General features: G+C 49.5%; 1 protein-coding gene across 1 annotated transcript in view; it reads right to left on the minus strand.

The window, feature by feature from the left end:
* MPPED1 (metallophosphoesterase domain containing 1) overlaps nt 1-14,696 on the minus strand; it is a 97,556-nt gene extending 82,860 nt beyond the window's left edge. The window contains exon 1 of the mRNA XM_074271908.1: nt 14,238-14,696. The gene's annotated coding sequence lies outside the window, so the exon portion shown is untranslated. The remainder of the gene's footprint in view (nt 1-14,237) is intronic.
* Nucleotides 14,697-19,989: the final 5,293 nt, after the last annotated feature.

The following is a 19,989-nucleotide window of genomic DNA, read 5'->3' on the forward strand; positions in this document are numbered from 1 at the left end:
CCCTGCATCAAAGAGTGCCATGGAGAGAATGCTAGGAAGCCCTGAATTCAAATCCTGTATCAACTATAGCTGAGACCTATCAGCCTCTATCAGCCTCAGTTTCCTCTTCTGTAAAATGAGAATAAGACCTTCTAAGTTGGGACTATTAAATAAGGTAATAATTGTAAATCTTTTTAAAAACAAAACTTAAATTAATATATAATAATATTAGCTATGACTTCACAAGATTTTCACTGAGTACAAGTTGCCCCTTAGTCCTCCGAAGCTCCAACCCCTTCTGTTGAAGCCTTCCAATTGGGAGCTTGGGTTAGACCTCCCCTCTGCCTCTTCAGTTCCTTCTCTTGGTTTCTCTTTTGAAATTTTTCTGTTTTCCTGTTCTCTGAAAGTCATTGAGTCCTCCTTTTAATAACTGGGCAGTAGAGAGGTGCTCTTCCAGCCCAGGGACTCCTCCTGCCTCTACGGGGAAGACCAGCCTGCATTTTGTGGGCATGGATGTCACCAGGGGTAGAAATACAATTATGGCTCACTCCAAAACCCAGAAGGTCCAAATCAGAAGGGACTTCAAAGGTCATTTGCTCCAATCCCACAATGATCATGAGCCTGTAATTTCCGAATTTCTTTATAACTTAGTAGATGAGTCATTGGGAGTTGTTTGAAATCCCAAGGTCACATAGGATCAAAGGCAGAATTTGAATCTAAATCCACTCGGCTCCAAGGCCATCATTTACTCTACTAACTGTGCAACACTACCTTGGATGGTGGTATACACTAAATAATAATTTTAATTTATAATTAATTATATATAAATTTAATTCTTGACTCAGGTCTGTTTCCTCATCTGTCAAGTGGAGATAATAAACTGGCATTAATGTTATTGTAAAAAAAAAAGCACTGGATGAATTTAAACTGTTTTTATTATCAAGGGAGGTCACAATAAAATAATAATTATAGGAGTTAACTTTTCTATACTTCTAATTACAAGGTACTTCATGTTTTCTCTCAGTAGACCATCAGATCAATCACAGTCAAGCAAGTCGCCTGGGCAAGTAATTTCATTTTCTGAGCCTATTTCCTCATCCATAAGGAAAGAGATGACCCCTGACTTCCCTTCCAGCTTAAATATCTAATACTATATCATCACTAACATAAGAAGGTCCATAGAGTAGAAGCCCATTGATTAAGAGTAACAAAAAATTGTGATGTATTTTTGTGCTGTAAGAAATGATTAGTTTCAGATTTCTGAGACTCATGGGAAGACTTCTAGGAACTGACCCAGAGTGAATCAGTGTAATCAGAACCAGGGAAAAAATATTCACAATGATTAGAGCAATGTAAATGGAAACAGCAGCAACAAAACAGATAAAAGCCAAATTCTGTGAAATGCAGGTGACTCACTGGCTGCAAAGAAAAGAGATGAGAGCCCTTCCCCACTTCTTTGCAGAAGTGGGGGACTATGGGTATAGAACATTGCATACACCATCAGAAAGTTAATTTTGCTGAACTCTTTCAGATTTTTTTTTGTGTGAAAACTCCTCTTTTAGCCCCTGTACTCCTTGATTTTCAGTAAATCTTGCTCACTCTATTCATTATTATGTACCTACACAGAAGAAATCAATTAGATTAATTTAAATAGGTGGTAATTGTCTTCCAGGTTGGGAGTTCCAGATAGAAGAGGCAACTCTCTGGAAGGAGTACGGGAAGGTATATTGGGAAATGTATATGATATTAAAACCAAAAAATACTAATAATTTTAAAAAGAGAATAATATGAGTCTTTTCATCTGGAACTAGGATCAGCAACTGAGGTTGGCAAAGGAAAACTCGATTACCCATTTGACAGAAGCGGAAACAGGTGAGTGATTTGTCTACTGGTATACATCCAAGTAAAAGAACAAGATGGCTGGACCCATTCTTCCCACTGTTCTTTATAATATGTTCACTGCCTCCCAAGGATAAGGACAAATTGATGATTGTGATGTTATTTATTGTTGTGAATGATGTGGACAGACAGAGTTATGTACATGGAGTCAGTCAGGGCTGTGATTGGTAAATCTGGGATGCCCAAAGATCTCCCTGGTTCCTGTATGTGAGAATAATTTTGTGGTGAGCATGAGAATAAGAACATACAGCACTAATGAGCTGATTAAGAAGACGATTATTAGTGTGTGGTTGTGAAAATCTAAGAGTTCTTCTATGATGGAGGAGGTAGCATCTTGAAAGCCTGGCAGCGGGTGTGAGAGGTTAGGGGTCCCCCTCTTAATTGCTCCTCACAAGAAGGGTTTAATAAATGCTTGCCAATTGATTGGACCCTCAAGACCTCTGATTGGAAAAGTGTCCCAGAGTCAGCAAGGACAAAAGTGAAGTTCTACCCAAAGAAACAGAATCTCTGGGTCAGAAAAACACTCAGATAAGTCTCTCTGAGAGTCAGAACCCAGGCTCCATGGCTTTGAGGTATCAAGAAGGGATAAATGGAAGAGGTTAAGCACGTGGATCAAATTACATCTTTCCCACCAGATTTTTGCTTGGAAATTAATCTAGAGCAATTCCCAGAGGACTTAACCTGCCCATTCATAACTGGGACTAGCCATCTCTGGGCCTCAGTTTCCCCTCTGAAATATAAGTTCCATGTTCTCTGCAGCTGCTGAACCAAGGAGCTGGAAAATGAGCCTCCGTAATGGGAGAATCCTGCTGGTTGGTCTGGTTGGCCATCCCCAAGGAGCCAGATGTTTGCTCCCGGGTTGGATTCTGTCTTCAGAAGCCAGGTTCCCAGGGGCCCCTGAGCAAAGGGCTCTCAGAGGGAACACTAACGAGCTCCCTGCCTTTATTGGAGGGATGATATGGGAGACACATCCTGAGCTCCTTCCTACAGAGAGAGACAGCCAATTGTGGGCCGTTGCTCCAACTCCCAACACATAGTCACCCACCAAACCTGCCCCATTCACCTCAGGACTCAGTGGGCACATATTTCAGGATTCAGAAACGCACACAAAGTAAAGAATGGTTCCTTTGACCCGGGAGTTCTGGAGGTCAACTGGGGATCCACCAGGACATTCAGAGGGCCCCAGAAGAGTTAGCAGGCCCTATTAAGCCACAATAACTTTCCCAGAGCCATTGTTCAGGGCGGCTTAAATGCACACCGGGGGACATTCTCCAAATGCGGATTTTTGCACGGAGCCAATAATAGCAAATACTGATTTGGGCTCTCCAGGGCGTTTGTGTGGTCCCGAGAGAGCAGCCCCCTCAGCCCCTCCACACTGCCAGTCACTATGGGAGCAAAGTTTTTTAATTTCTTTCTTTCTTTCTTTTTTTTTTTAATAGGGAAAGGTACTTGTGAAATAGGTTTTAAGGGAGAACAATAAGCCCTGTGTTTGAAGTCCAGCTCCTCCTTGTGAGTTCTTGGGCCTGTTTGGTTTTTTTGGGGTCTTTTAAAGGGTCTTTAAGCTGGATCTGGAGCCACTGAGCCCTCAAAAGGCACAGGGAAGCAGACCGGCCTGGCCAAGGAAGAGGAGTTGACTCTCCCAAGCCCAGTTCTTGCTGCCTCCCTGTGGGACCTTCCTGCCCCTGAGCTTTCTGTGTAAAATGGGGTGGTCAAAGCAAAAGGGATGGTGATATGACAAAGGATATGGGTTTGTCTTGATCAATTGAGATAACATGGGAATTTGCCGCATAAATGGGAACCTGCATATAATGACCACTGAGATCCCGTTTGCTTCAAGAGCTTAAAATTTTAGACCAGCTGGGCTAGAGTGAAAACAAAGGCGAGGAACTGCGTGAGGGAGGAGGGAAGTTCTGGGCCAGGTATACAGCAGGAGCTTAATAAATACCTCTTAATGGAATTAAGCAGAAATACAGAAAAGGAGATTAGAGATAGATTGTGGAGGGCCTTGAATGCCATGAATCTTTTTTGGTTGGCAACCATTGAAGGGACTTAAATCGGTCCAGGACTTGCAATGCAATTTAAAGAACATGCATTAAGAAATGCTTGTCCATTAGGAAGATCCCTTTGGGAGTTCTATATTATCATTAACAGAGATTATATACCCATATTACATCCCACCCATTAACAGAGGGTGGGATACAGCATGTAGGATATGAAGCAGGAGGAACTTAAATCAAATCCTGTATGCGAGGCTGGGTAAATTACATCTCAGACTCAGTGTTCTTAGCTATAAAATGGAGATAATAACACCTACCATATGCAGAGCATCAAATGGGATAATAAATAAGACACTTTTGTAAACCTTGAACTGCTATAGAAATTAATCCCTGCCCCGCCCCCCATGGCCATTGTTGCTCTTATCACCTATGTAACTGTTTCTTCATCTGTAAAATGGGGGATTGAGCCAGAGGGCCTCCCAAATCCCTACTGCTCCTAAATTTGTGTCTTGTGGGAAAATTTCTTTTTTTTTTCTTTTTTCTCCATCCCGAGCAGCTAGCACCTGCCTTTATCCCGGCGCAGAAAGGGAGGCACACATGGACTCTGTAGTTAGGACCCGAGTTCGAGTTCCTGGCAAGAGCTCTGCAGCAGAGAGCCTGGGGAGCTGGAAGGGGGAAGGATCTGAAGGCCCAGGGATGCCGCCTCCCTCTGCTCCCTTGGCATCCTAGGCACAAAAATACAGCGAAAGGAAAAAAAAATGAGCTGGGGGAGGGAATGGAGTCCCTTGGCACACAGCAGGTACTTAATAAAAGCCCCTTAAATTGATTGAGCTGAAACAAGGGAAAGGAGATAAGAGCCAGGTTGTGGAGGGCCTTGAATGTCGTGAATTTTGTTTGGTTGGTGATGGGAGCCATTTGTTGGAGCAAGACAGAGATGTGATCAGCCAGCCACGTTCAGTTCAATTTAACAAGTATTTATTAAGCTGTGCTGGTCCATCAAGAAAAGTCGTTTGGCTATAGTGTCCAAATTCTCAGTCACTGATGGATATATTCATCTATGGAGGGGCAGTGTGGTTCAATGGAGAGAGTGCTGGGCTTGGAGTTAGGGGGAATCCTGCATTAAGTAGTCTGGGGGACCCTGATTCTCTCTACCTCAGTTTCTTCATCTGTGAAATGGGGATAATACCATAACCATACATCCCACAGATATGGGGAGAAACAATGAGATATCCTGTGTAAGAGATTCCAGGGAGAGAGAGCAGTTAGCCAATCAGGATTCTCACATTGGCCAAGCCTCTTCCCCATCTGGGCATCTGCAAAATAAGGGAGGTGGACAAACTGATCTCCGAGTGGATCTGTGATTCTACGGGGCAACAGGGGGGAGCCACAGTGGATAGAACGTTCAGATCCATTTTTCTGAGTTCAAACACAGCTCAGATACTTCTTAGCTGAGTGATCCTTGGCAACTCATTGAGACTTTTTTTTTTGCCTCGGTTTCCTCATCTGTAAAATGAGCTGGAGAAATGGCAAACTATTCCAGTATTTCTGCCAAGAAAACCCCAAATGGGGTCACAGAGAGTGAAACCGAGCAACAGCAAACTCATGGAAATCACTGAACATCTGTTCCATGGGTAAGATTTGGAGTGTTAGGAACACTCAAGCGTTTTTCCAAAGCATTTTCCTTGCAAGAATCCCCCTGCCCTCAAGACATTCACATTTCAAAAGAAATTAGACCTAAGCCAGGAGGTTTCATTTCCATGCAGAGGCTGGCAAAACCCAGGCAGCAGGAACTTGCCACTTGATGTTTACAATTACGTAATTTCATTTAAGGAATGTTGATTATGCACCTACTGGGAGCAGAGTCCTACACTCAGTGCTGGGGAAGTTCGAGGTTTAGAACAGGCAGAGGCCTTGACCACTCACGACTCACAGGCCTAAGAAATGGTCATGAGCACGGGACAGGAAGGCCAGTTAGACCAGGAGGAACATGGGCTCAAACTGGAAGACTGGTGAAAATTTGCAGTTCTCTGGACGCGTGCACTCAAGGAATAATCCTGCTCTTATTATTTTTTTTTTTTGAATAGCCATGGAACGTTAGGGCTGGGAATGAGTTTAGAACGTGGAATGTCACACTTGGGTGCCCGGAACCTGGGATGTGAGAAATGGGAGGGATTTTAGGATGGAGACCATCCAAGCTAGAACTTCTACATGTCATGGCTTCCAGGAATCCCTTCTCTGCCCTACTATTAGCTGGTATAAACTCATCTGGGTCCAGTCTGATTCCCCTGAGAGACAAAGCCTTGGAGGGCAGGGACAGTTTCTTCTTTGTCTTTCTCACCTGGGGGCCTAGGACAATGTCTGTCTTCTCCACCCGCCTTGGTGTGGAGGGTTCTGGCTAGAGAATTTCTATAGTAGAGATCAGCTGCCTAATAAGTGCTGGCTGGCTGGCTAATGTCCAGCTCTCAATTAGGCCCTTCAAGTTTTCTTTCATGATTTTCTCTGCGTAAGGAGTTTGTTCATCCACACAGGGTCCCCCATTCTGCCCTCAGAGACGCTGGGACTTTCCGGGGCCATGAGAGCCAGTAGGTATCAGAGGTGGGCCCTGAACCACCTGGAGCCAGACCTGGCTCAAGACCCTCATTTTACAGATGAGGAAGCTTGGGGAAGTGTCTGGACGAGCACCAATTTTTTTTTTCCCTGAGGCTGGGGTTAAGTGACTTGCCCAGGGTCACACAGCTAGGAAGTGTTAAGTGTCTGAGACTAGATTTGAACTCAGGTCCTCCTGAATTCAAGGCTGGTGCTCTATCCACTGAGCCAGCTAGCGGCCTCCAAGGGCACCAAAATTACTAGTTGGGATGGGGGGGGGAGGATCCCCAGGGAGTCAGGGGCAGAAGCCAGACTGTCTACATCTGGAGCACCTCATCTCAGCAGCCCCTCCATCCTGTGTAAAAGCAGAGAAGGGAGGAAGAGGCCGGCTGGGGAGCAGAGCCCTGGGGCTGGCTAAACACCTGTCCTTAGCATCATTCATTTTACCCCATTTGGGGCTCATTAAAGGGTCCAATAAATAGCGTAGCCAAGCTTCCAAATCCTTCCCTTTTCTTCCTTCCTGTTCCCTATGCTAAACATATGTACGGGCAGTCTACTCCCAGGCTTCATAAGCATAATGCAGAAGAGTAAAACGGGGCTGTTTTCTAGAGAAAAGCAGAAGCTATTTCCATCCCAAGCAGTTATCCGGAGATGCTGTTTGCTCAGGTCTGCATTGGCTCTGGGAGATAACTTATTTGCAATCTGTGGGAAGCTAGAAAAAGGAATGAATTGCGGGAGATTTTATAGACAAGGGAAAAGGGGTGCTGGGTGCTGCCGCCCCTCCCGTATTTCTGCCCTTCCCCCATCCGTCGTAAAATCTCAAAGGTCGCACTAAAAATTCGCTTTTACCATGAGAAGACTTGGGGAAACTGTTGCAGGGAAGAAAGCTGAACCTGGAGAACAATAGAGAGAAGGATGACAATAGTGAAAATGACAACAAAACCCAAGGCACCAGAATTCAGATTTAAAGCAGCCAGGGATCTTGACTGGGGAGGCCCAGTCACGGCCGGCTCCTCCTTGCTGGAGAGTCAGGGGGTGTCTGATGTAGGATGTTGGGTGCTCTGGCTGGCTCCCTAATATCTCCAACCAAGGGGAGGGATATCAGCTAGGAACTGTCAGGAAAACTTTAAAAGGTATATGAAATTCGGACAAAATTATCTGTCCCCATTCCTATTTGGTTTTCCCTCCATTAGTTGTAGGTGGCCTGTGGAGTGGACAACATCCTTCCTAGGGGCCTGGCCCGCTGAGAGTGGGGAACTGGTCGAGGGCGGACATTAGTCACGCCCATTCTGGACCACCTTCAGTGTGTCCAGGCCTGGAGGGCCTGCAGCCTCCTCCTCTTGCTGAGACTTCGGACTGGGGCCACACAGAATGTTGTCCCCTAGGCCTTCGGTCCGCAGAGTTTACACAGTAAAGTCCTCCTGGGTCCTTGAGGCTGCCACAGGACAAGTGGTTGGGAGAGGGGCGGGCCCCTACTTTAATAGGCAGCCGCATGTGGGGACGGAGCATGGGAGAGCCCTGCCTGGGATGGGGAGCTCAGTAAGTCACTGCCCGCCTGGAACCTCACATTCCGCATCTATATAATGGAGCTGGGAAGCTCTGCGGAGCCCCACTTTCAGGGCTGCTGGACGTTTGAAGTGAGATAAAGAGGCAGAGAAACTCACAGCCCTTATATCCTGTCAAATGTCCAATCTTAAAGCGCCGTACAAATCGCCAGTATTCTTAGGGAGCTAGGTGACACAGGAGAGAGGGGGATGGATCTGGATTTGGGAAGATCCAAGTTCAAATTCTGCCTCGGACATTTGACTAGCTAGGTGACACTGGACAAATCACTTAAGCTTTGTCTCAGTTTCCTTCCCTATAAAAATGAGAATAATAATAGTACCTACTTCCCAAGGGTTGTTGTGATAGTCAAAGGGGATAATATGTTTTAGATGCTATGATATCCTCCTCTTCCTCTCATCTTCATCTTCCTCCTCCTCCTCATTATTATTATTATTATTATGATTCAGCAGTTTTCCAGGGAAGCTAATGCCAGTTCCCACCATCCACTGACTCATGAGAGCTGAAAGAACCCTAATGAGCCTCTATTCCAACTAGATGCTCTTATAAATTAGGAAACCAAGACATAGAGTGGGAAAGTGATTCACCCAGATCACACCATTCAGCCTGGACCCATACTTGTGACCAAGGGCCCCCACCGAAGAAGCTCAGGAGGTGAAAGCATTCCCAAACCCGATGGAAATTAGATGACTCTTCCTTAAAAAAGAAAAAAAAAATGAAAATGAGAAAAAAAAATAAACCAAGATATCTCAACTGCTTCTAAAGCATTTACCACTTAAAAACCTTTTAGTGAGACACATTTTGAATTATGCCCACATGATTTTAAATTACCCTTTCTAATTCCTTGACCACTCCACCCCCAACTGGCAAGCAAAAGGGAAAAAAAAAGATTTTTATTCCTCTTTCTCCATTTCTGCAAATTTCCTTCAGAACGACAAAAAAAAAAAAAAAAAAAAAAAAAAACGTTTATTGGATCAGATCCTTTGACCCATATTAGTTCCTTTAATTTCCTGGCTGGGTTACCAGGCTAGCCGGGGTTATCTTCACCTCATGGGCATTTGCCGGTCTAAAAACACGTCCAACCAATCAAAAAGCCCACGAGAAATAGTAATGTTGAAGATAGTAAGAATCAGTATTTATGTAGCAGTTGAGGCTTCCAAAGCGCTTTCTATACATTATTTCATTTGTTAAGAAAGTTCCGTGAAAGGTACAGAATTCCAATGTGGAATGGGTTTGAATCACTGGGGCTGTGAGCCATAAATTATCATTAGCCCCGGTGCGTCCTGATTTGCCTGGCATAGAGTCTATTACACAAATAATACTAAACGCATGGCTTGTGTTCGGCTATAGACTGCCTTCTCTTTTCCTTAAAATAAGGCATCCGTACTCTATTCCTCTCCAAAATGATTTGCGGGCGTACTTAGTCTGCTTAGATACATTAAAACGCATACTCGTGCATGTGTACACATGGAGATATTAGGGAGATGCAGAGAAGGACATAGCCGAGAAACATCTCTCTTTTCATCCTTGTATCAAATCACCAGCTACGTTAGTGGGAGTTTGGGGGAGAGCAGGCCATATAGACTGTTGGGAATTTGTGTCCCAGCCTGTCAAAAACCCAGTGGCCGAGGGCCCCTTTTGGTCTTGAAGCAGACTGCGGGAGCACAGAATAGATGGGCTTTTCTGGGGAAGTTCTGGGGTACATAAATGGGACAAGGTGGGCAGAGCTCATGAACACTGCGGAACAGCTGAGTTTGATATTCCTGATGTAGAGATAATCAATCCTAGTTTTTGTAGCAAAAAAACCCCAAACCAAAAAGCCCAGGTGAAAAGTAATTATCTGTATATAACATTTAAATTTTTAATATCTCGTAGGAGAAAAATGTCTCTAAGTACAAACATTTCCCCACAGATGTGTTGCATTAAAGGGAAAATACAATCAGGGAAAGTCACTGGGAAGCTCTAGCGCTCGTGAAAATGAGGTGAGCAGCTGCCACCACAGCAGGATGGCTTGAGCTCCGGGCAGCCCCAGCACCCAAGCTGGAGGCTGGCCTTTGGCTACTTCCATTTCAACTCTTTTCCAACAGGAAAAAATAAGATGGCAGCGAACATCGAGTCCAGGAAAATGTGTTCGATCTGCTCCTGTGCCCAATCTATGAAAGCAGGCTGTGTTCCCAACAAGGGGGCAGGCCGGCCTGCGAGGGGGCCTTTCCTTGTCCTCCCACTTAAGACTCTTTTGGAAGAAGAAGGGAGCATGGGGCTTCGACATCCAGATATTCCAGCCCATATATTTAACTGTCTACAGTCAGCAATCCCATTTGCACATGCCAAAGAGTTAGCGAGAGGAGAAGGCCTGCCTTTTTGGAATTTCCAGGGCCGGCACTGCTCTCTACAAAATGCTGGAATTTACTGGGGTATTGCTGAAACTCCCAAAAGCAACTCTGTGCTGATGAAGAAAACCCCCCAGGGGACCTCCTAGGTAAGGGGACTTTCAGAGGCTGGGCCAGGGCAAAGGGGCCTGCAACATTTCTGGCTCTGGAAGGAATGCCAGCCCACACTATATTCATCTGGGGGGTTTTCATTGTTCCTGCTGCCTCCTCTGATGAGTGGCGTGCTTCCAGGTTTGCTGGGTTCAGCCTAAGGAGGATCTCCCAATAGGTCATTCACACAAAAAGATTCCTTTCCCCCTGGCCCATTAACCAAGCCCCACACTCTCTTTCTTAGGGATCAAAGGAGAGGAGCAAAAGTTACCTTTTCCCTTGTTAAGCTGTTTTGTAAATTGTGACAGTAAGTGGAAGGGCTCTAGACTAGGGAGGAGGTTCTCTACCCAACACACTTTGGCTCCCTAAGAACACCATATTTCTAGGTCCCGGTTTCCTTCTCTGAAAAATGAAACAGAACACAGCTCAGTGCTCCTTGTCCTAGGTCTGATTCTATGTTTTAAGGCCTCCCATTTCTATAGGCTCTAAACCCCCAGAGTGGATGCTCCATGTTTGAAGGTTCCCTTCCTGATCCAAAATCCCACTTCCTAAGGTCCCTCCATGTCAGTCCTCTGTTCTAAGCTCCCTCGCTGCCATCCTAGAAGGTTGTGATTTTTAGAAATGACTTTCACCTAAAACTAAGCTTTGTCATGTTGATAAAAATCAAAATAAAGTCATGTTTTTAACAGCCTCTGAGACTAGATCTGGCCTCTATAACCAACTGGAAGAGTCCCACATTGATCCCATTAACTACCTGCTCACCTCATTTCTGGAGTCAAAGGTCAGGATGGAGATGGGGGTGGGAATCCCCTTCACATTTATACCTGGCTTGAACCCAAGAGAAATGGCCTATCTGATGCTCGAATCAATAGGCTCCCTCCCTTGGTGCTCACCTCCGGGCTGCCCCAACTGCAGGGGATTTGGGCCAAGTCCACCCGGAGCGGAGCCCAGGATTTTGCTGCTGACACCGTTCTCACAATACACCGGGCATCCTTTCAGTCAGAGGGAGGTGCTTTCAGACCCCAGAAGGAACATCTCCAGTGACTGGGGGCTGCCATCTGTTTAATTGGGGGTACAAAGAGAGACTGCCTGTCCTGGGGCTACTGTCCCTTCAGAGTGTATTCTGGGCATCCTGGGAAACAGAAATGCTCCCCTAGCTAAATGAATGGGATCTCCTAAAGACATAAAGAGGAAGAAAGGAAGAAAAATGAAGACAGACCCTTTTCTGGTTCCCAGAAGCAGGGTGGAAAATGTCACATTGTCATTGGAACAAGCCAGGGACGATCTGAGGATAAAGTGGAAATCTTACCCTTTAGTGTTCTCTACCCAGAGTTTCAAAGAATCACCTCAGACATGCTAATTGCCTCAGATTGTTTCCCCCAGAATATCCACTTGGATGATTTGGGTCTGCTGAACTGATTAATTTTCTTTGCTTGTTCTTTACGATCATTTCACATTTCTGAAATCAGGAGCCTAAAATCATTCCGAGAGATTAAAAGACAATTGGGCTTTCCGGTGGCTTTTGCAAAGCCTAATCCTGTTCCCCGTACGGAAAGCCTGGCTATCGCCACCAAGAACGCCCTTCCACAGTGCTGCTTGGCCGAAGCAGGAGCAAGCCTTTGCCTGCCCCGCGGGACCCTGGGAGAAGCCGGCACTGAGGTTTCTGGCAACGGCCTACCAAGTTCAGAACACACTCGGCTACTTCCTCAAATGAGGAGACCCACCGTCTCCCAGGGACATTAGAGGAAATTTTAAACCTGGCAAAACAACTGTTTCAATTCCATCACAAGCTACGGATCTAAAGGGACCGATGAACATTCAGACAACTGCGGTTGGTCAAGTACCTGCTACAAACTTGTGTATGTCCTTCCAGAAACACGCCTGACCTTCAGAGGCTGGCGTGCCCCTGGTTCAGGCAGAGGGGCTGTGTTTGCCACCCCACAGAAGGGTACATCCGGGTCACAGACAGATGCCCTGAAGGGACCCTAAAGGTCCCCGGGGAACAAACACCACCCTCCTTTTACCCATGAGGGGAGCGAGATCTAGAGGAGGAGGACACTGACCAAGGTCAAATGGGGAGTAAATGGGCAGATCGGAGTCGGAACTCGAGCCCCCCGGCTCCAGGTGGGCCCCATTGCCTTTTATCCGCAAGTAAGGGGAACGGCGAGCAGACCCCCATCCCAAAGCTGCCAGTCCCTCCAGGACTTGGGAAATTTGGGGCAACAATGAAAGGAACCCGGAGAACGACGGCCCAAATCTCTGACAAACCCATCAGTCAGCCCAGCAAACTGATGCTGAATCATCTGTGGCTTTGCGAATAGACATCAGGAGATTCATGGATGGCCAATAAACAGTCCCTCTCATAAATGTACCAGTTTCACCAGAATTGTCTCGGGGAGAGGACTTTCCAAGTGGTGTGTGGCTGCTGCATGCGAAGCCCATTTGCAGGGAGTCGGGCGTCATGAAGCACAATTTATAACGCATGGACCATCCTCCATAGCCTCCCTCCAAGACTGCTGCTCTCTATAATAGCTGCTTGTTACCATCTTTAAAAAACCCGATCCGTCACACAATGGCCCAAAGCCCGTTCCTCAGAATCCCTTGGGAAAGGGAGCTCTCCTCTTTGCTCCTGGGATTCCTCTGACTTGATCACTCCGACACCACTTTTCAAAGTTTCCGCCCAGGGGGGCCAGTGGCCGGTTTCTTGGCCAGGCCAGGCCTGGGAATCCTTCCCCGCCACATTTATTCGGGTTTCTTTTATTTTGCGGCCTCCCGGCACCTCGGCAGGCTGCTGAGGGTCAGGCTCGGAGGCAGCCTTGCCCCTTGGGCCCCAGCAGCCCCCTCCTAACGAGGCTCGCACCCCTATTCATCCCCTTAAGCTGCCTGTGCCCATTCACTCCAGCCTACTTTTGTTCCTCCTCCTCCTCCTCCTCCTCTGGTTTAATTTCATAATTGTTTACAACTTAACAAGCTGGGGCTCGGAGCAATTAAGAAGGGGCCTTGGGATGGGCAGAGAGTGGAGCCCCCTCTGTTGGCCGAGGAGGAGTCCAGCCAAGTGGCGGCACAAGGCATCCCACTGGATCCCACTGGCAGGGGCTGGGGCTCCTCTGAACTCCCGAGGTGGGCAGTGCCCATGGGGAACCAGCCTCGGTACCCTCCGGGGATGGAGCCCCCTTAACCCCGCTCACAGGAGCGAAGAGCCACAAGCAGGGCTGCCCCAGCAGGGGGTCCCCAGCAGGAACACGGGGGCAGAATGGAAAGAAAAGCTCCGTTCCCCCGGCCCAGTGATTCACGCTTCCTTGGGATTCGGGAGCCCAGAGCCAGACCTCAAGATGCAGGGATTCTCCACATCTCCCGGGAGAAGGGAAAAGTTTTCCGGCCCACCGGCAGCCACCTGCCGGCCCCGGGGCGCTCTGGGAGCTGCTGTCCGGTCCCCGAGGAGGATCGGGGGGAAGCGGCCGCTGAGGGGCACCCCCGCCCCCAGAGGCCCCCGGCACCAGCCCCGAGGAGGGAGCTGGGAGAGGGAGAGGTCTCCGGAACTCTGGAAGAAGAAAAGTAACTTTGCAAAGTGGAGGCGTCCTTTCTGACCCGGGCAGCCAGGGGCCTGGGCCCGGCCGGAGCTTCGGAAGAAGTGCCCGGAGCGGAGCGGGCTCCCGCCCCCTCCCTCCCCGCCGCCCGCATGCACACGCCGCGCAGCCCGCGGCCGCTCATTCATTCACAGAAGTCAGCCTACCTCGAGACCTCCATCCACTGGCACGCCCCCCGCAGCCAGAGCAGCAGGCAGGGCACGGGGACAGGCGCAAGTCTGGAGCCGACAGGGGCTGGATGCAGGCGCTTTGGGGACGGGGAGGAGGGAGGGAGCACGGGAGGGAGGGGGTGGCAGGAGATAAAGGGGAAGGAGGAGGGAGGAGGAGGGAGGAGGGGGAAGAAAGGGGAGGAGAAGGGGGAAGAAGGGGGAGGAAAAAGGGGGGAGGGAGAGAGGAAGATGGGAAGGAGGGGGAGGAGGGAGGACGGAGGAGGAGGAGGAAGAGGAGGAGGGCTGTGCTCTGTCTCTCCTGCAGCCGCCTCTTTGCGGAAAAGGTCAGAGGGAGCCAGCCAGCGGGATAGCGGAGTGACTTCCCCTTAGGAAGCAGCTCCCGCTCGGTCCCTGCTTCTGTGTGCGTGTGTGTGCGTGTGCGCGCGTGTGGCTCCCTTGTCCCTCCTTCTCTGTCTATTTCTCCCGTTCTCTCACCCCCTCAGTCTCTCTCCGGCTCCATCTCCTGCTCCCCGTCTCCCCAGCCTCTCTCTCCGGCTCCATCTCACATCAGGCCCCCGCCCCGGTCCCCCCCGGACTCGGATCGGACTCGCACCCCCCGGGGCCACTCCGAGAGGGAGGGGGAGACCCAGAGGGGCCGCTGCCCTCCCGCAGCCCCCACGCGCCCCCCCCCCCGCGGGGCTGCTGACCGGGGCGGGGGCGCCCGGACCCAGGATCAGACCGCAGCACCTCCTCCAGACTGGGGGGGGGGGACCGAGCAGGGAGAAGGGAGGGAGGGAGGAGGAGGAGGAGGAGGAAGAGAAGGGGGAGGGGAAGAAGGGAGAAAGGAGGGGGAAGGAGTGAGATATTGGGGGGGGGGAAGAAACGCGGCTGCGGAAAAAGAGGAAAAAAAAAGCTAGGCAGGCAGGCAGACTCACAGACCCGCACCGGCAGGGCAGACACAGCCGTGGGGGGAGGGGCGGGCGAGGATCCCGGAGGCCGGCGGGAGGAGGTGACCAGGCGGCCTGGGCCCCCGGGGGCTCACTCACCTCCTGGGGACCCGCGGTTGGCCCGGAGCCCGAGCAGCCTCAGGTTGGGGCGAGAGCCCGGGCTCCCTCCTCCCTCCCCCCAACCGCTCCCACCTTGTGGGGAGCAAGGCGGGCACCCCCCATCTCCTCTCCCTCCTCCTCCAGTCTACACTGGGCTGGTACAGATGGAGGCCCTAGAAATCTCCCGGACCAAGTCTGGGAGGGGCTGAGATCCCTGAGGCAGAGGCTGGCCCCAGAGCTCCATCCCGCTCCCTCCCCTCCCCCAATCTAGAGGTATTTCTGGCTCCTGTACCTCACCTGGGCAACTGGAAAAGGGGCAGCAGTAAAAGTCCGAGACCGAATTCAAAACCCGGCTCTTTCATTCACCTGACCTTTGAACCTTGGACAAGTCTCTCTGGGCCTCAGTTTCCTGGTTTGTAAATGGGGAGTTTAGACTATACGGGACCTCTGTGATCCCTCTGGCTTTATCTCTATATATGTGACTCAGTTTCCCTAAATGTGTCCAGGATTAAGATGCCTGGGAGGGGGAAGAACAGAAATGAGCCCCAAGATCCCCAGGCTCTCCTGAGATTCTGGGGATTCAGGAAAAGGGCAGACCTCAGCTTTCCCTTGGGATTTCCCAGTACAGAGCTGGAAAAGGGGCTGGGGCAGGTGCCCTATCTGTGGCCACTTTGGGGAAACAAAGCTTTGGGGGTAGGCTCTCTTTTTATTTTATTTTTTCCTGAGGCTGGGGTTGAGTGACTTGCCCAGGGTCACACAGCCAGGAAGTGTTAAGTGTCTGAGACCAGATTTGAACCCGGGTCCTCCTGAATTCAGGGCTGGTGCTCTATCCACTGCGCCACCTAGCTGCCCCTGGGGGTAGCCCCTCCATGGCCAGCAAGGGTGCACCCCAAAGCCGAGGGGGGAGAAGCTGGCAGCCCCTCCCCCTGATTGCTTGCTCACTTCTTTCCGGTGCACATGGGGTGCCTTAGGTTCCTCAGCTGTGATCTCCATTGGCGAGTCCAGAGTGCAGAGCCCCTTGTCAGAGTCTCATAAGCCCACTGGCTCGAACGAGACGTGTCCGGGACCCATTCTGCTCTGCTGCCCTCCAGCCCAACGGCACGGGATTCTCCATTCCAGACCCTTGCCCAGCTCCTGGGGAATTCCAGCCAATTTGACTTTTCATTCAACAAATATTTACCAAGTGCATCCTGTGCACAAGAGCTACCCGCTTCTCTCCTTTCTCAGGGTGACAGGAAGGTAAGGAGGGGGAGGGGCACTGCAGACTTTCCTGGGCCAGCTTCCCCTTGCTCCCTTCCCCAGCTTCCATCACTTCCAGGGACATGGGCAGGCTAACTTAAAGGTGTGAGACCCAAACACATTCCACCTGCTGAGGAAAACAGTCACCGAGTGCCTCCTTGTCTTCAAGAAAAGCTGGTGTTGGGCACGAAGGGAAGGCAGAAGGGAACACATCAGTATAGAGCTTTTGGCCTGGAGTATCTCTAAGCCCCCTCCCAGATCTGACATCCCCTGTTCTAAGCTCCCTCCCAGCTCTGACATCCCCTGTTCTAAGCCCCCTCCCAGCTCTGACATCCCCTGTTCTAAGCCCCCTTCCAGCTCTGATATCCCCTGTTCTAAGTCCCCTCCCCACTCTGACACCCCCTGTTCTAAGCTCCTCCCAGCTCTGACATCCCCTGTTCTAAGCTCCCTCCCAGCTCTGACATCCCCTGTTCTAAGCCCCCTCCCAGCTCTGACATCCCCTGTTCTAGGCTCCCTCCCAGCTCTGACACCCCCTGTTCTAGGCTCCCTCCCAGCTCTGACATTCCCTGTTCTAAGCTCCCTCCCAGCTCTGACATCCCCTGTTCTAAGGCTCCTGTAGTCCTGACATTCCCTTTCTAGTTTAGCTTTCCTTCTGACTTACCACTCCTGCTTCATAACACTGTTGAAGCCATGTCCTCACCCAGCTATATCAGATCTATCTGAAGCTGGGTCCTTCTTATTCTCTTTCTGGGTCTCAGTTGCTTCCTGTATAAAATGAAAGGAGAGAGCTAGATGTCCCTGAAGTCTCTGGATAATGGCCCCCTCCCCCTGACCTCCTCTCACCCCCTCTTCAGTGCTGAACACCCCCGGCCTTGTCTTCCAGGATTCTCAACCCTCTCTCTGCTTGCCTCCTACTTCTCTAATGGCTTCTTCTCCATCTGCTGCGATGCTTCTTTACCCACCACATGCAATGATTAGAATGGCAAGAGCCCCGTGGGGACTGGCCAACCCCACAGCCTTTGCAATATTCTCATGAAGAGCTAAGATCTGGCCCAGGCTGATGGCTGCGTTCCAGAGAAGATGTTGCTGTTGTTAAAATTTATAAGAGATTGGACAGAGAAGAGGGGTATGAGAAAATGGCCAGTAGGGAAGGCAGGATGGAGTGGGTCCTAGGAGGTGGTAGGAAGGAAATTGGAAGGGAGGGAGTTGGGGCTGGAAAGAGGGAGAATCCCTTTTTGGACGAAGGTGTCCATTGGACATGCAGTCAGAGATGTCTCGTGGGTGGCTGGAGGGAGGTCAAGGCTGAATAAGCCAATCAGACTTTTCAAGATGGATGTTTCGAAGGTACCTCAAATAGAGCTTCATGCTTTCTCTCTCAGACCTTCCCCTCTCCTGATTTGTTAAGAGAGCACCCAATCAGCCAAGCCCCAAAACCTCTCAGTTGCACTCTGTGGCTCGCTCCCTCACCCGCTGGATCCAATCACTGGCCAAAGCTATCTGGATTTCATACCAGCTCTCATTTGTGACAAAAATAATGACATTTTGGGAAAGATACTTTATAAGTTACAGAGCACTTTTAATAGGGTGACCCAACTAAACCATGGATTGGCATTGAGTGCCAGACCCTCTGGCTCCACACCAGGGGGCTTCCTTCTATGGGATATTTGGATGTCTCCTAGTCTGCCAGTCAGTCAACAAGCATTTATTAAAAGGCTATTAGGAGCCAGGCATTATGTCAAGTGTTATGGGTACAGAGAAAAGGTGAAGAGAGATGACTCCGTTATACCCACTGGCCAGGAGTGATGGGAGATGCCTTGTCAGCTGGGGTTTGGTGTGAGTTCCCAGCTACTGGAGCCTGTGGCAATGTAGGATTGCCATCCCACTGCCCTCAGAGAAATGTCAGGACATTTGGGACAAAGATTTTCTCTTCACTTCTCCTAATCCCATTTTCCATCAAGATTTGATGGTGTGCTGAATCTGGTATGAAAGCTTTTCTGGGCTCCTCTCTTATTAGGGCCTTCTCTGCCTCCAAATTCCTGTGTATCCTTTGGATTAAATCTTATTTATTAAGCATCAGTTCTGTGCGGGGCACAGTAGTAGGTGCTGGAGAAGTAAGGGCACAAGTGAGATTTGAATGGGGGAGATGACCCCCAAAGGGGAAGAGTATCCAGGAAGGGGAGTCCATCTGTAGGGAAGGCCATCATCATGTCTGCTCCTGAAGCTATGGAGTCATTGGTTTGAATTCTGTGCCCCTAGCAAGAACTGAAAGGTAGGCTGAGCCGAGGGATGGTTGAATAGAAGCACTACCAAGGCCTGGCTGGATAGATAGTGGGGGGCAGGTGAGTTTGTATTCACTCACCAATCAGCACCCCTCGGCACCAGGGTGGAAATTCCCAAACTTTGTAGATTATTTCCCCTGCTGGAGGGAGGGGGACAAGATTTGGTGGCTGGAGGGCTGGCCTAGAGGGCGCTGTTCCAGGTCCTGACATGGTGGGCAGTTGTTAGAGGGAGGGAGATAAGATTTGGAGGCTGGAGGTCTGCCCTAGAGGGCGCTGTTCCAGGTCCTGATATGGTGGGCAATTGGGAGGGAGGGAGATAAGATTTGGAGGCTGGAGGTCTGCCCTAGAGGGCGCTGTTCCAGGTCCTGATATGGTGGGCAATTGTTGGAGGGAGGGAGATAAGATTTGGAGGCTGGAGGTCTGCCCTAGAGGGCGCTGTTCCAGGTCCTGATATGGTGGGCAATTGTTGGAGGGAGGGAGATAAGATTTGGAGGCTGGAGGTCTGCCCTAGAGGGTGCAGCAAGATGTTCAGTACATTTGGGTTTCCTTTATAGCTGTCTTGTATTTATTTTTATGCATTCTATTTCTCCCAATAGAATAGAAGGTCCTTATGGGCAGACACGATATTTGTATTTGCGTGCCTCAGACAGGTGCCTAATAGGTATTTGTTGAATGAAAACTGTGTATTAGACAGAGCTAGATTTGGGTCTTTATCTCTGAAACTGTGAGTGCAATAAGAATGGGGATCCTGTCATTGCTAAACTGGGTGGCCCTCACGTCCCAGGCTAATGGTCCATACAGGGCGGGTGCTTATTAAGTTTTTATTGAGTTTAATATTGAAGCAATTATCCCAAAATATGGATTGGATCAGAACCTGCGCAAGCTGCCCAGTCTTTATTGTCTGGAGAATCAAATCTAAACTCTTTAATTGGGTACTAAGGCTTCAGAAGAGGAGCTCAGAGGGGAAAGAGCCCTTTGTCCAGGTCCTAACTGGCTCAGGAATTCTCTCCTACCTCCCTGAAAAATGGAAAGAGTCAGAGGCTTGGGATTAAGTTCTGCCCTAGACAATTATGTGATCTTGGGCCCCCTTTGTAAAAGATGGGAGTGGGACTAGATGGCCTTCAGGGCCATCTGCAGCTCTAGACCAAGGATCCTGAGTATGACCTTGAACAAGTGCCCTCCCCA

This window comes from Sminthopsis crassicaudata, chromosome 5 (assembly GCF_048593235.1).
Source record: "Sminthopsis crassicaudata isolate SCR6 chromosome 5, ASM4859323v1, whole genome shotgun sequence".
Lineage (NCBI taxonomy): Eukaryota > Metazoa > Chordata > Mammalia > Dasyuromorphia > Dasyuridae > Sminthopsis > Sminthopsis crassicaudata.